The sequence below is a fragment of the Thermobia domestica genome, chromosome 16, assembly GCF_964235325.1.
Source record: "Thermobia domestica chromosome 16, izTheDome1.hap1.1, whole genome shotgun sequence".
Taxonomy (NCBI): domain Eukaryota; kingdom Metazoa; phylum Arthropoda; class Insecta; order Zygentoma; family Lepismatidae; genus Thermobia; species Thermobia domestica.
The window spans coordinates 6,030,885-6,045,061 of NC_137469.1; the positions used below are offsets into that span (position 1 = coordinate 6,030,885).

The 14,177-nt window shown below is 35.2% G+C and overlaps 1 long non-coding RNA gene across 3 annotated transcripts in view; it reads left to right on the forward strand.

Moving 5' to 3' along the window:
• The first annotated feature begins 8,655 nt into the window (after positions 1 to 8,655).
• The window catches only part of LOC145672894 (uncharacterized), a 130,211-nt gene continuing 124,689 nt past the window's right edge, over positions 8,656 to 14,177 (forward strand). For all 3 annotated transcript variants that reach the window (XR_014128696.1, XR_014128694.1, XR_014128695.1), the window contains exon 1: positions 8,656 to 8,877. This is a non-coding gene — a long non-coding RNA (uncharacterized LOC145672894). The remainder of the gene's footprint in view (positions 8,878 to 14,177) is intronic.

Here is a 14,177-nt window from a genome sequence, read left to right on the forward strand (position 1 = left end):
TCTTCTGTAAACATACATGATGGTTTTGCTGTTCTTCCTGCATGTTTACCATGTATGTGCTCGCTCATGCAAGTTGGTTGTTTTATATTTAGGTCCGCCAATCACAACAGCGAAAGAAATAACGTGACTCTTTCCTCCGTAATGCCAAGGTCGTTGAAGATGGATGTTGGACAGCATGTTGGTACGTGTGTGGGGAAAAAATTCTTCCAACATGCATGATGAAACAAATCTTTCATGTATGTCGGTCATGCAAGTGTGTGCATCTATGACTCCCATTAGATGCCAGATATCCTGCAACTGCGTGATGTAACATCTAAGCGGGAGAAAGAGCAGTATGTAGGTAGCATATGGCTAACGTATGCTCCGTACTGATTTCCTGTATATTTGTAGAATAAGGATCCTGTATATTTGTACAATATACCGCTGTCCAGATAGTGGATTTTTTTCAGTGTACAGAGGCATACTTTGTTTAGTTGCCTGGGCAGGAAATCTAATGACATCATGTAAATATCTGAAGAAAGCACAATATTATGTACTATTTCCAATGTTTCTGTCTATGATTATTCAAACTGTGGAGTTATGATTAAGGACCTGAAAGTACATACAAGTAATTTTATATGTGTTTTTTTTTTCTAGTAAGTAGGCCTACACATGCTTTCAAAGCGACACACGTTATATTTTAGTGTATCCAGGGTCGAATCGAGACGTTTCTTGCTACCTGGTACGATGGCTCAGTGTGGAGCGCTTATTTCTGGTCATGGGTTCTGTGGTTCGATTCCCGGTCAAGTAAGTTGGTGTGGACAACATCGTGTCTGCGGATTTTCTAGGGTTTATAACGTTTTATGTTATATAATAGCCCTGAGTTCGTTGTATTCAAATTATAGAAATATTTCAAAGGTAATTCATATACCAATTGTTCAAATGATAACACAAGAAATCAAATTTATTTGAACTACCGTATTTTTCGTAGATTTTCTGCATCTAACTTATTATTTTTAAAATTATTCTTCTTTATAAACGATCTTACATACATTCACTGTGGCTTCGTCATATACTATATACAGAGTAGCCCAAAAGTAGGTACCGTATACATTACCGTACTGATCAACTCATTGCATTTTATATGATTTCTTATTGTTATCCATCAGGTAGACTTAGTTTCTTTATTATGTGTTCTTACATACATTTTAAGCTCGGAAGAGCTGAAGCAAGTATATAAACTAGGATGTTATATTTGATCAATGCAGGGATATATACCTACTTTTGGGTCACCCTGTATAGAACTACCCTGAAAGAACAAGTTTCTACATGTTTGACCACGAAGAAAAATGATACCATACGATACAGACCAAGGAAACGATATCATCAGATACGGACCATTATCCTTAATAACATATACATATTTCTACAAGTTATCGTTACAGGATACTTCTGTTTCCTCCCATATTCTCATTCCACAATTCTTCCCTCATTATTCACTTGGCTTAATCATCCACTTTCCTTAGTGTTAAGGACATAGTCGTGGATCGTTAAACTGAAAGATTTCATTTTATTTGGGCCCAAGTTATTTCCAGAAAAAGTCCGGGAAGCGATGTCAAAATGTGAAAGGGGCCTGCACTGGGACTAAAAGATGCGTCTGGCACAAAATTATCATGTAATGTATTTTAGCTTCAAAGAGGATAAGAAAAGGGCCCCGGAAATTGTACCTGATGAGAATCTGGTTTGGGTGGGAAAGAGGAAGTTCAGGCCTATATCATAAGTATCTGGTACTCATTTCTTAGTAATTTCATTTTAGAAAATGAATATTCACTGCAGATTTTAATAACCATTATTGAATGAAATATCCTCATAACGATATTCAAATTACAAAATACTCAAGATATATGCTCAGCGGCGTATTTAGGATTTTGTTTCGAGAGAGGCTTGAGAACCAGTAAGAAGCATTTGTGTTGTACGTATAGTGCCAAAAAATAATAATGAAACTATTTCGGAGGAGCTTGAGCCCGATAGGTACTCCTCTAAATACGCCACTGTATACGCTCATTAGTATACATATAAGAGTAAATTTTAAATTTTATTAATGTATGCACCAAATTACTTTAATATTAATTCCTTAAAAATGCGCCACTTATAACTTAGCAATAAAACTAATCGAGGTTAAATAGCAATTTTTGTTTAATGGGACTGTTTGTAACAGGAATTACAAAATGACAAAGTGCGAAATTAAACTGAGAAATATAACAATTCTGACAAGTAAACCTTACGTTTGGGTGAATCGAGTTGCTGACTGAGACACATATGAGAAAGTAGTACTACATGTGGTAAGTATTTCAGTGAAGTTTTAGGTGCGAAGCTCCAGGGGTTTAGGAGATACAGCTACCAGAACATCACATGGAAGTACAGAATAGTTGGAGTAAAAACAACAGTTGGAGGTAAAAGCTCTGTAAGACATCTTATAACGACAAAAGGTGAATAACAAATATATTGGTACATATTAGGACTAGGGGGAAGTCATATAGTAAGGGTATATCTGACGGCGGCCATCTTGAAATCCGCCATTTTGAATTAAGGTTAAGTTTTTTTAAATAGGAATAGGGTCATGTGATACATGATTTAAGGCGCAAATTTAATCAGAAGAACAATGGTGACGTTAATTTTGATTTACGCGCAATTGGTAAAAAGTTACAGGGAAATTAAATATTGTTGCAGCATATGTATTAGTCCTTTACCCCACCTTGTAAATTTTGTGTTAATGATAATAATTAAATAAAAAGCAGGTGGATAAATATTAGGTCTATGGTAAGAGTTGCCTTGATGGCGGCCATGTTCAAATCTGCCATTTTGAATCAGACAAAAGTTTTAAACAAAACGTATAACAGTGACACCTTAAGGAATAATACATATGCTGCAACAATATTTCATTTCCCTGTAACATTTTACCAATTGCGCGTAAATCAAAATTAACGTCACCATTGTTCTTCTGATTAAATTTGCGCCTTAAATCATGTATCACATGACCCTATTCCTATTTTAAAAACTTAACCTTAATTCAAAATGGCGGATTTCAAGATGGCCGCTGTCAGGTATACCCTTACTATATGACTTCTCCCTAGTCCTAATATGTACCCAAATATTTGTTATTGACCTTTTGTCGTTACAAGAGGTCTTACAGGGCTTTTAACTCCAACTGTATGAAGACTATTCTGTACTTTCATGTGATGTTCTGGTAGCTGTATCTCCTAAACCCCTGGAGCTTCGCACCTATAACTCCACTGAAATACTGACCACGTTTAGTACTACTTTCTCATATATGTCTCAGTCAGCAACTCGATTCACCCAAACGTAAGGTTTACTTGTGAGTTATTTTCTCATAGTATTTATATAAAGTATTCGGATCAAGTATTATTATGATTGTCTAATATTTTAACAAGTCTGTAACTCCTATTTTAACAGGACTATTAACGGTGACACATATATTCCTAATAGTGACACAGATACTCTTAACAGTGATAGACATTCCTATGGTGACATATACTTCTAACAGTGGCACGTAGGCCTATAGTCCTAATAATGACACAGATACTTCTAATAGTGACATACATACTTCTAACGGTGACACAGATATTTCTAACAGTGATATACATACTTCTAACGGTGACACAGATACTTCTAACAGTGACATACATACTCCTTAATAGTGAAACGGATACTCTTAACAGTGACATACTTGTAATAGTGAGACACATACTCCTAACCAGAGATAGCGTGGGTCAATGAAACTTGACCCATGACCCATTGACCCACCATCCATCGTGACCCAGTACCCATAATACCCCCTCCGATTCACCACCCACCATGAACCACTCTGACCCACCAAAACCCATCGTCATCAACTCTGACCTATGATCCACGACCTCCTCTCCACTGACTAAAGAGTTAACACTTGTAATAAAACAAGGCTGGGGAATTATCACTAATCGGAGTTTGAATTTCTACGGTGAATCGCTTCAGCACGGTTCTGTTACAATACCTGTGGATTTGACCTTTACAATATAAAATGGTAAAGTGTATGTCATTGGCCAAATTATGATGAATTTCAATTTAATTCTCATATTTATAATTATTTCCTTCTTTAATTCCAGGTACTTTGCAGTGGAAAATACGACGAAATTTAAAAGTCTCAAATCAAGGTAAAGTAGACCAACGTAAGGAAAGAATAGTGTAAACTTTTCCATATAACTAAGCATACCGTATAAACTTAAAATTTCCACGTAAATTAAGCTTACAGTACAAATTTTATGTCTATTTTCCTCACAACTTTATGACTTGATTGTCTTGTGTTCTGAACACTCCATATAATAAACACAAGCTTCAGCAATGCAAAGCACTGTATTTTTTTGCTTCTCAATTAATACTTGTTTCAACTAATATCGATCGTTTTCGATTATTTTTACAAATCAAACCACTACCAGTTTCTCATATATAAAAAGTGCCTCTTTCGTAAGAGAGAATTTAAAAAATATTAGGATACGTTCCGCTTATTTTCAATAAAGAGTTAATATTCTGGTCGAACGGCTTGTGAGATACTCAATTCTTTACCAAAAAAAAAAAAAAAATCAGAACCCACTCCTCTCTTAGGATATGTATTATAATGAAAGCGATAGAATGACATCTCAGTGGAGATTGAGGTCTAACTATATATCAAAAGTTATTTCATTTAGCTATAGCATTTGGCCGTGATGACCACGCACGCATAGTTACATTCAATTTTTTATACCTAGGTATAATAATTCGTATATTAGAAGTGGTTCAATAATATTTTTCCCAAACTAGTTAGCTTCTCTAAAAACTCGACAGGCTTTGTCTCGAAAGCCAAGTAGTAAGTCCTATTGCTATTATTACAATTACAAATATCAATATTCAAAAGTACTTGGAGTTCTTTTTTCACTTACGAGATATACTCATCCCACAAGGGAACATTCCGATTTGGTGAATTCAACTGCTGAAAATGATTGCTAGCACTGGATTCAGCACCGAAAGAAACAGAAAAAGAGGGTAGCAGACCGTATACAGGGTGGGAGATAAGTGAGGGCAAAGTGCGAAAATAGAGCATAGAAAATGTCTAGAAATGGCATGTTAGTCTTGAAACGAGAAGAGGGATTGAGGTCAAATGTTGGATATGAGGAATGCATGTAGAGCTCCACTGAATAGTCATAATGTGAATCATGCGGGACATCTAGAAAGCCGCCATGTTGGATTTAGCGCAAGAAGAATATACGGGAAAGAGATCATGTGGCATATGGCTCTTGACGCACACTTGTCTATTGAAACCAATAGTGGTCAATAAATTTCGAGATCTCTGCAACAGGAGTCGTTCCACGCTATGGCAACATAGCAATACTGTCGTAAAGGTGACGTGAATGAGGAACAACCACAAACATGAACGAGGTCACTTTCCGGCCAACAAGCGTTCCGATCCACCTAATATTCGTTCATATGCTGGTAAAAACGCAAATATGACCAAATACAACCAGAAAGAATTCATGACTGACGTTTTCTGGCCTTTTATGCAGCATATAAAACTTTTGCTCCTCGCTGATTCATGGAGAACCAACAAAGATGAAGTGTTGGTGCAGAAACCGAACAATGTTGAACTTACCCGACTCCTTATCCCTGATAGTGGCACGTCACTCATTCAACCGCTGGATGTGTTCTTCTTTCGTCCGTATATGAATTTCGTAAAATATAAAATAGACACCGTTTTTCTGTCTCTGACTTCAAAATACGACAACGGGACAACTTCATTAACTTGCAATCATTCACCCACTTCCAGTTTACAACACCAAGGTTCCAAGCTATGATTAGATATACTTTCAACAAAACTGGATATTTGCAAACAGCACCTGGCGCATTCATGACACTTGTCGACTACTGCTTCAATTTCAATACCGGAGACAGCTGTGACGAGCCCAATTGTCCATCTTTATCGTTTTTCAAATGTACACATTGTAGTTTCCATTTTTGTATCAACTACACAATCATTCTGAAGTTCCATAACAGTTATCATTAAACAGAGGTCTCAAACTGTATTGACCACTATTGATTTCAATAGACGGTATGGTCAAGAGCCATATGCCACATGATCTCTTTCCCGTATATTCTTCTTGCTCTAATTAATCCATGGCGGTTTTTCAGATGTGTCCAATGATTCACATTACGTCTATTCAGGGGAACTCTACATGCATTACTCATATCCAACATTTGCCTCAAGCCCTTTACTCGTTTCAAAATTAACATGGCATTTCTAGACATGTTCTACATTCTATCTTGGCACTTTCCCTCACTTATCTCCCACCCTGTATACGGTTTGCCACTAAACACCCTCTTTTTCTCTGTTTCTTTCGGTGTTGAATCCAGTGCCAGCAACCATTTTCAGCAATAGAATTCACCAAATCAGAATGTTCCCTTGTCAGGTAAGTAAACAGAAACAAATGAAAAAGGAAGAAAAATCAAGGCGTTAAAACAAAAGTAAAACGTAGACCCACTAGTGTTCAGAAGATCTACAATACACTGAGCAGAGTGGGTCTGTGGATTAGGGGATCACGGTGGGTCAGATTAGGTCATGGTGGATCGGTGGGTCAGAGTGGGTCACAGTGGGTGATGGGTCGCAGTAGTCACGTCTGTTGACCCACGACCCACTGACCCACACACAAATATTGACTCACTTAACCCACTGATCCACTCCATCTCTGCTCTTAACAGTGACCGACATACTCCTAACCGTAACACAGAGACTATACTTTTAACAGTGACACAGATACTGCTAATAGTGACACAGAAAGTCTTAAGAGTGACATATACTCCTAACGGTGACACATGGTCTATACTTCTAACATTGACACGCATACTCCCTACAGTGATACGTATTGTGTTTGTAAAATTCAGAAAAAAAAACTTAAGGAGTATAAAGAATAAACTCTGATAATAGTGACTTAAAGATTATTTTGACTGTACTTTTATCAGAGAAAACTTAGGGAGTTGTAGGAAGGCGTGGTTCCTAATATATTCTTCTGCATACATTCTTGTTTCGAAGTAATATGATGTGTATATATAATTCAAATCTTCTAGGCTTGTAAAACAAATATATATTTTCTGATTATTTTATTTTATTTTTTAAGTTTCCGACTCCTATTTTAAGGACAGGCTACTAGCCATACAAGTTGGATATAATCTCCTATATGTTACTTGAAATGGAACTACCCTCGAATCTTCAGAATCATTTTGCACCCTTGTTCTAGAATCTGAGCAACCAGATTGTTAAGTTGGTATAGGGCTTAACGTTTTTCTCGAGCATCGAGGCTTTATAAGAAGTACATCTATAATTTAAGGTGATATATTATGTAAGTATTGCCACGAGACGAGACATTTTTCGTGTCTCGTCTCGTGTCGTAAATGCAACGAGACACGAGACATGAACCCTTCGAGACGAGACACAAGACGAGATGAGCACATATTTTCGAGACGAGACATGTTTTGCACGAGACGAGACAACCTGAAGCCTCATCTCGTCTCGTCTCGTGGCAACACTAATTATGTAAACATGAGCTCCCATTGGGAACCAAAGGTCAGTATTTTTTTTTTACAATTACATTGATTCATCAATATACATATATCCGATACATTGATAGTTTATATCGTTATAGATGGAAATATCGTTTTAACGTTCCAGAAACAACCACAAGCAATATACCAGGTACTGTTAACAATAAAATTTTGGAGGGAAATCGACAGGAACTTATCTATTTTAAAGGGAATCATCCCAGCATTCTCCTGACAAAACTGAAGAAAGATTTGGAAGAATCTTAGGAGAGCTGACGGCGAGATAAGAACGTGAGACTTTACATTTTCGAAGCAAAAGTGCTAATCATCCATCATCCATTATTTGGAAGTATCTCAGTATATTCGACAACACTTTCTGCAGGTGGGTTCTCTCCAACCTTTCTCTCTTCGATGATATTCTCCAAATTATCGATGCAAACACACATGTCACCATATGCAAATTACTACGTTCAACATCAGATGGTTCTTCTGTTACAAAAACAAGGCATTTCGTTTTAGGCTGTATTAATTATGCTTCTTGAGTCCTACAGCACTAAAAAACTATTTAGAGCCTGTGCATCCTCTACATAGCTGCATCTAAGAGGTCTTTTTTTTTTTTGCTGGAGGGTAAACATTAGGTCCACGAAGATCAAAGGTTGTTCAATATTCCAACACCTGCTTCTGTAGCTAACGCAGTGTATTTGCGATTCCCTCTAAAACACAGATGATAAATGGGAAGGAGAAGGGACAAACAGGAGAAAAGAATTTATAAGAACATCATCTTAAATATAGGCTACTAAAACAAAAAAAGTAATTTAAAAATTATATACATTATCATTTATTCTGTGATGTTAATGTCTAATTTGGAAACCTCTTCATGTTTTGCCCAAAAGAGATGATTTTCTTCCCCCTTTTTTGTGTTTAACATAAGGAAGTATATACATAATCAAGAGTTGGTTTAATTATGTTTTTAATATTCAGGTAACGTAGGAAACACACGCGCGTTTGTGTTATATACACATACACACACACACTCACACACTCACATATGAACGCTTCGTATAGGCATGTGTTCTCACATATCAACCTCAATGGCTTTAATTGACCTTAAGCAGCAGTCTCTTTGGAACTCGAACAACGTCGCAGACCCTTTCACTCGGGTTTACTTTCCAAGGTGGCTTCCGATAGCAGTAGTGGTTCTTTTTTAGTTAATATGTGATAGTTTTAAATATTGAACATTTCGAAGAGAATTTGTGGAAGGTTTACGTATTTCTTGTGGTAAGTGCAGTACTTTTTTTTAAAAAAAAAATTGTGTTATTTTTCTTGTCTGTAGTATTTGCCAATGAGACGAAATGAGAAGGGACTCGTCTTGCCTCATAAATTTTTGCAACTTTCGTATCGTCTAGATTTTCAAAAAAAATCCTTCTCGCCTCGTCTCGAAAATATCTCGTCTCATTTTATAAATTTATGTTAACAATTTTAAACTGTTTGTTTTTCTTAGTTTCATTTGAATGTTATCAGAATCTTCCGGTATCACGAGAAGTCCGCGAAGGATGTGATATAACAACAGTTAAACCATATTTATTATTGGTATATATTGTGTAATGACTTTCGCATCTTTTAAACGTTGCTACATATACTCTTCATTCTGTTCGTAGAATCACTTTATCAATGTGTAGTTTTTATACTATATACAATGTAAACTATTTAAAACAGTGTTTCAGATGTTATGCTTGAGTTGACTAGTATAATTCACAAGACCAGTGAAAATTTTCTTCTCGTCTCAGAATCGAAACGAGAATTATAATAATTTTAGTCTCGTCTCCGATTTAAAAATGTACTTTCGAGACGATACATTTTTCGTCTCGTGGACATTACTTGTCTACGGTAGTCATATTATAAAAAAATTCTTTTAGTATGCACCAAAAGATGCATCTTTTAGTAGGCCTACTATCTCGTACGTCTAGAACAGGGCGCAAAATTTCAAAGTTAGACGCATTCGCCAATCCAAAAATGAAAGTCTGCAGTACCTCTCACGTACGAATTATGAGAGGTCCTCTTCCCCCCCGAGTCTTTAGTTTGACAAAGAAAGAGATTATATCAGCGCATAAATTTTAGAACCAGACAAATAAATTCAGGATACTCAATTTTGAATTGGACAATTCATATACATGTTAAAAAATATACTACATGTTTGTGTAACGCTCTTTCTCTCCACACTGAAGTACCAGTTGTCGATTGCAGTTTTCGGATCAAAATCCTTATGTGACGGGCCATTGATGGAAATTGTCAGCAAATCATCCAATAAGGAAGAGCGAATTACAACAGTGTGAAGGTTTCACTTTCCATGTCCGTTGTGAAGACTTTATATTCCGTCTTTTCTCTCACTCAGTGACAATTTATTTTCGTGCGAAACAGAAACTGCGCAGCCCTGTGAGTTAGACAGGAACTATTCCTATTGAACACTGGTCGCCAGCTCTAAATTTTTAGTCGCCAGTGGCGACCGGAAAATTTTGCGCCCTGATCTAGAAGGTATACAGTATTCTCATTGCATTGTCAAGGGGCTCAGTGACTCAGTGGAGATTCATAAATCATGAGACAAAAGCCATCGTGGGGTGAAGTCAGGACTTTTTCCAGAAAATTTTGTCCTGGTGTTTAAATCAAAATATGAGGGAATTGTACTGCGAAACTATTACATATTTGCTAAAGAATATATCCTGCATAAAAATAGCATGTAATCGCAATTGAATTTATCTTTATTCCTAAATAATCTAACTGCTATTTACAGAAACTTTTACTTAATGGGAAAGTTTAGTGCACACTGTGATTTCTGAAGATTTGAGAACAATTATTATTAGGCATTTAATAACATTTTCGAGATACCTTCTACGTTACTTTCTACACTTTTTCAAGTTCGTTATCGCCTTTAAGTGTATTACTAAAATTCAAAACAGGGGCAGGAAATATATTGCCAATTTCTGTTCAAGTCAGTGACGGATCTAACCCGGGGCCAAGGGCACCTAGCCCCCTTTCAGTCTTTGAGTGACAAAAATAATTTAAGATATTAGCCTATTTCAATATTTTTGAAAGATTGTAGTAAGCGTTTATTGAACACTTCTAGGATAACAGTATAATAGTGAGTTGTATATTTATGTCCATCATTTTTATTTTGCCCGACAATATCTAACTTAAATGTTAATTACAATTCTTTGCCACATAAAGCATCATGTCTTGTGACTAATCTGTTTAGCTAGCGTACCTGTAAATGCCTACAATTTATTAATTGCTAATTCGTACGTATTGTCTAAGTATATACTGGTGAAAGGAATGATTCGTTTCTTATTCTTAGTTCCTTTTAACGAAGTACGTAAACGGATTGTAAATTAAATTGATGCGCGTAAACTCATGATAAACCTATCATAGTTGGGTTCTCGCTGCCCTCAACCCCCAGTTTTTACTTTCTAGATCTACCACTGGTTCAAGTCCATTTAAATACCCTTTAAACCAGTGTAGCTCCTAACTGTGAAGATGAGACATCTTGTGCTTGATGAAGTTTCTCTTATAATATCAAAACATTACGTTGTATACATTTTTGTTACCGTTCACCAAGCATTGTTAGGGTCATCAAATCTAGGATTCTTAGGTGGGAAGGTCATGTAGCCAGAATGGAAGAAAGTAGGAATGCTTTCAAAGTCTTAACTGGAAGACCAATCGGAAAACGACCATTAGGAAGACCTAGGCACAGATGGAAGGACAATATTAAGATACAGTAGATCTTGCAGAAATAAGACATACAAAGTAGAAACTGGATCCAATTGGCTAAGGATAGAAGTCAATGAAGAACTTTTGTGAACGTGGCATTGAACCTCCGGGTTCCATAGGCCATAGAGTTAGTTAGTTAGTCAGTTAGTTAGTTAGTCAGTTAGTTAGTGCATACCTTATTCATAACTATATCAAATTAATATTACAGGTTCAGAAGGTCAAATAGTGGTTTAATATCAGTGTGCTTTTAAATCGAAGTTTATTATGCAAGTATGTTTACTAGGTATTACTCCATTTATTGAAACAAAACAAAAACCCAATTACAATATTCATCTTTCATGATATAATAAATTCATAATTTCACATTTAAACCTCATAAAGCAGTAATTATAAATATCTATATTACTTGATATTTTTGTGAGTCTATTGCAGGTTATATTCATCATATGTGGTGATGGCTTATGTAATATATTTGCCCGTGTTTTTGTACAATAATAGAAATTATAATATTCTATGCATAGTTTTCTATTTGATACGTTTATTTGAAAACTCCAAAGCAGTTTCTTGCACACAAGAATGTCCATCTCATACAGTATAATGGTCTTCTTTACTTAACGGTTGATTTCAAAATTCCTATTTTATGAATAAGAATCTTCAGTTCTTGGAAAAGAACGTTTGTTTGCTTGTAAACCCAAATATCTCAGAAATTTAGATTTTTTTTTTTTAATTAATGGGTTTGCTTTTGTATCTGGGTTCCTCATGAGCATCGCGTATTCAAAGCTTGGAGCGTACTTGTAAATATTAAAACCTTCTGTAACAAAACTTAATTTTTCACGAAGTAAGAGGTTTGTGGTGGACAACCACCATCTGCGTGAGTTTTCTCGAGGTTCTCCTGTTTCTTCCTACTTTCTTCATTCGAGTATTTCATTCATTCTCATTATCACCGTCTTCTTTAGCCTACACCATGGCATAACCGTGAGACGTAAACCTGATATTTATTTTATTTCATTTATTTATTTATTTTATGAAATTTGGACATATCAAAAGAGCTGACGAAGAGAATTAAATAAACTGAAACCACTAAAATCCAGACTCATTTCAAGGAAAAAGGAAGCGTACTTCCGTTATAATTCAATGGACTGAAAATTCAATGGCGTAGTTAACCAACAGTATTAATGACAATACAATAAATCATCTTAATAATGTCGAGTATCTATGACATTCCACTGATTTATAGCGGGAAAGATTTTTCTGCTTTCGTTCGAATAAGCTGGAATTTATTGCTTTGATTCTACGAATAAAAATAGAATTTTATAGCATGTAACTTTAATTCAAGTAACATTAAAATTTATGTATTGCATAAATTCATTTTGGAAAGACAACGGACATTATAACTAGATTTAAGCAAGAAATCAGTAAAATCATTAAAATTTCTAGGGAATTTTAACAACAATAGAAAAATAATTTTCTATGTAAATCAATGGGCTGAGAAAATAAAGGTAGCATAGGTATTCAGCACTGAATCAATTCCCTAAGTTGTCCCCTGCACATTGCAGCCTCGTATATATGAGACGGTACAGGTTCAGTGATGTCCTGTTAGTGGGACTACGCTCTAAAATTGAACATCTTTTAGTGAATACCAAAGCATTTAAGCAAGACTGAACCTCATTATATTTGTCATTAGAATACTGGCCTTTCAGACAATCTACAGTCAACTGGAGCAATCTAGATTTACGTAGTTTATAGGATAGGACAGGATTTCTACAAAGAATCAACATTTATTAGGTTATATTTTTCGTATGTGAGGTCAAAATTATAATACTATTGTACTGTTTGGACACCAAATGTCACTAAATACTCTGACGCAATAGAAAATATACAGTTTAAATTTTTAAAGAATGCTTGCATACAAGAAAACCGGTTCCTACCCAAACTATGAACATTTAGTAACGAATTTTAGTTTTCAAACATTAGAAAAAAGGAGATGGGTTTTTGATTTGCTGTTCTTACATAAATTATTAAATGGTAAAATTGATTGTCCAGAATTAGTTTCAGAAGTATTATTACGTGTCCCAGCAGGTAAGACTAGAACAGCAAATACTGGAACATTCTATTGTAGAAAAGCAAGAACTAACATATTACATAAGTCTCCTCTGTGGAGAATGCTTCATATAGGGAAATGATTAGATTTCATGCAGTAGATGTATTTAATATTCCGAAAACAAGTTCAAAAGAATTGTCAGGCAGTAACTTCTGCATAATTAAACGACTTATATTTGTGTATGTATAATTATGTATGTATAGTAGTACATGTTAGATAGTTATGTACACAATACGATAACTGGGCATTAAGCCTGTTGTGTTGTTCTTGTGAAATAAATAAATAAATAAATAAATAAAATCTTTAAGTTTTACGTCCCACGGATATACCGGAAGGCTATAAATAAATATAGAATGTGTATGTAGTCGGCGCATACATTTCGAACTAGGATGGCCTTAATTTGATCCTCTCAAATATGGTACGTTTCGTAAGAGTAACGTGCAATATATTAAAAAGTGAGAATTTTATACTGTGTCAACTTCGAATTTAAATTACATTACTTTCTAAAAATTTTGAATATAATTCAATTACAGTACTTGTTCTCTAGTAATTTATATTGAGTTGGTCAATCATTGTCGTATTTTCTATTGAGTTGGTCAATCATTGTCGTATTTTTAATTGAGTTGGTCTATCATTGTCATATTTTCTGTTAAATTTGTTAATAAATTGTCGTATTTTCGCGAATATACTCACTATATTACAAGCAATTCTCAAA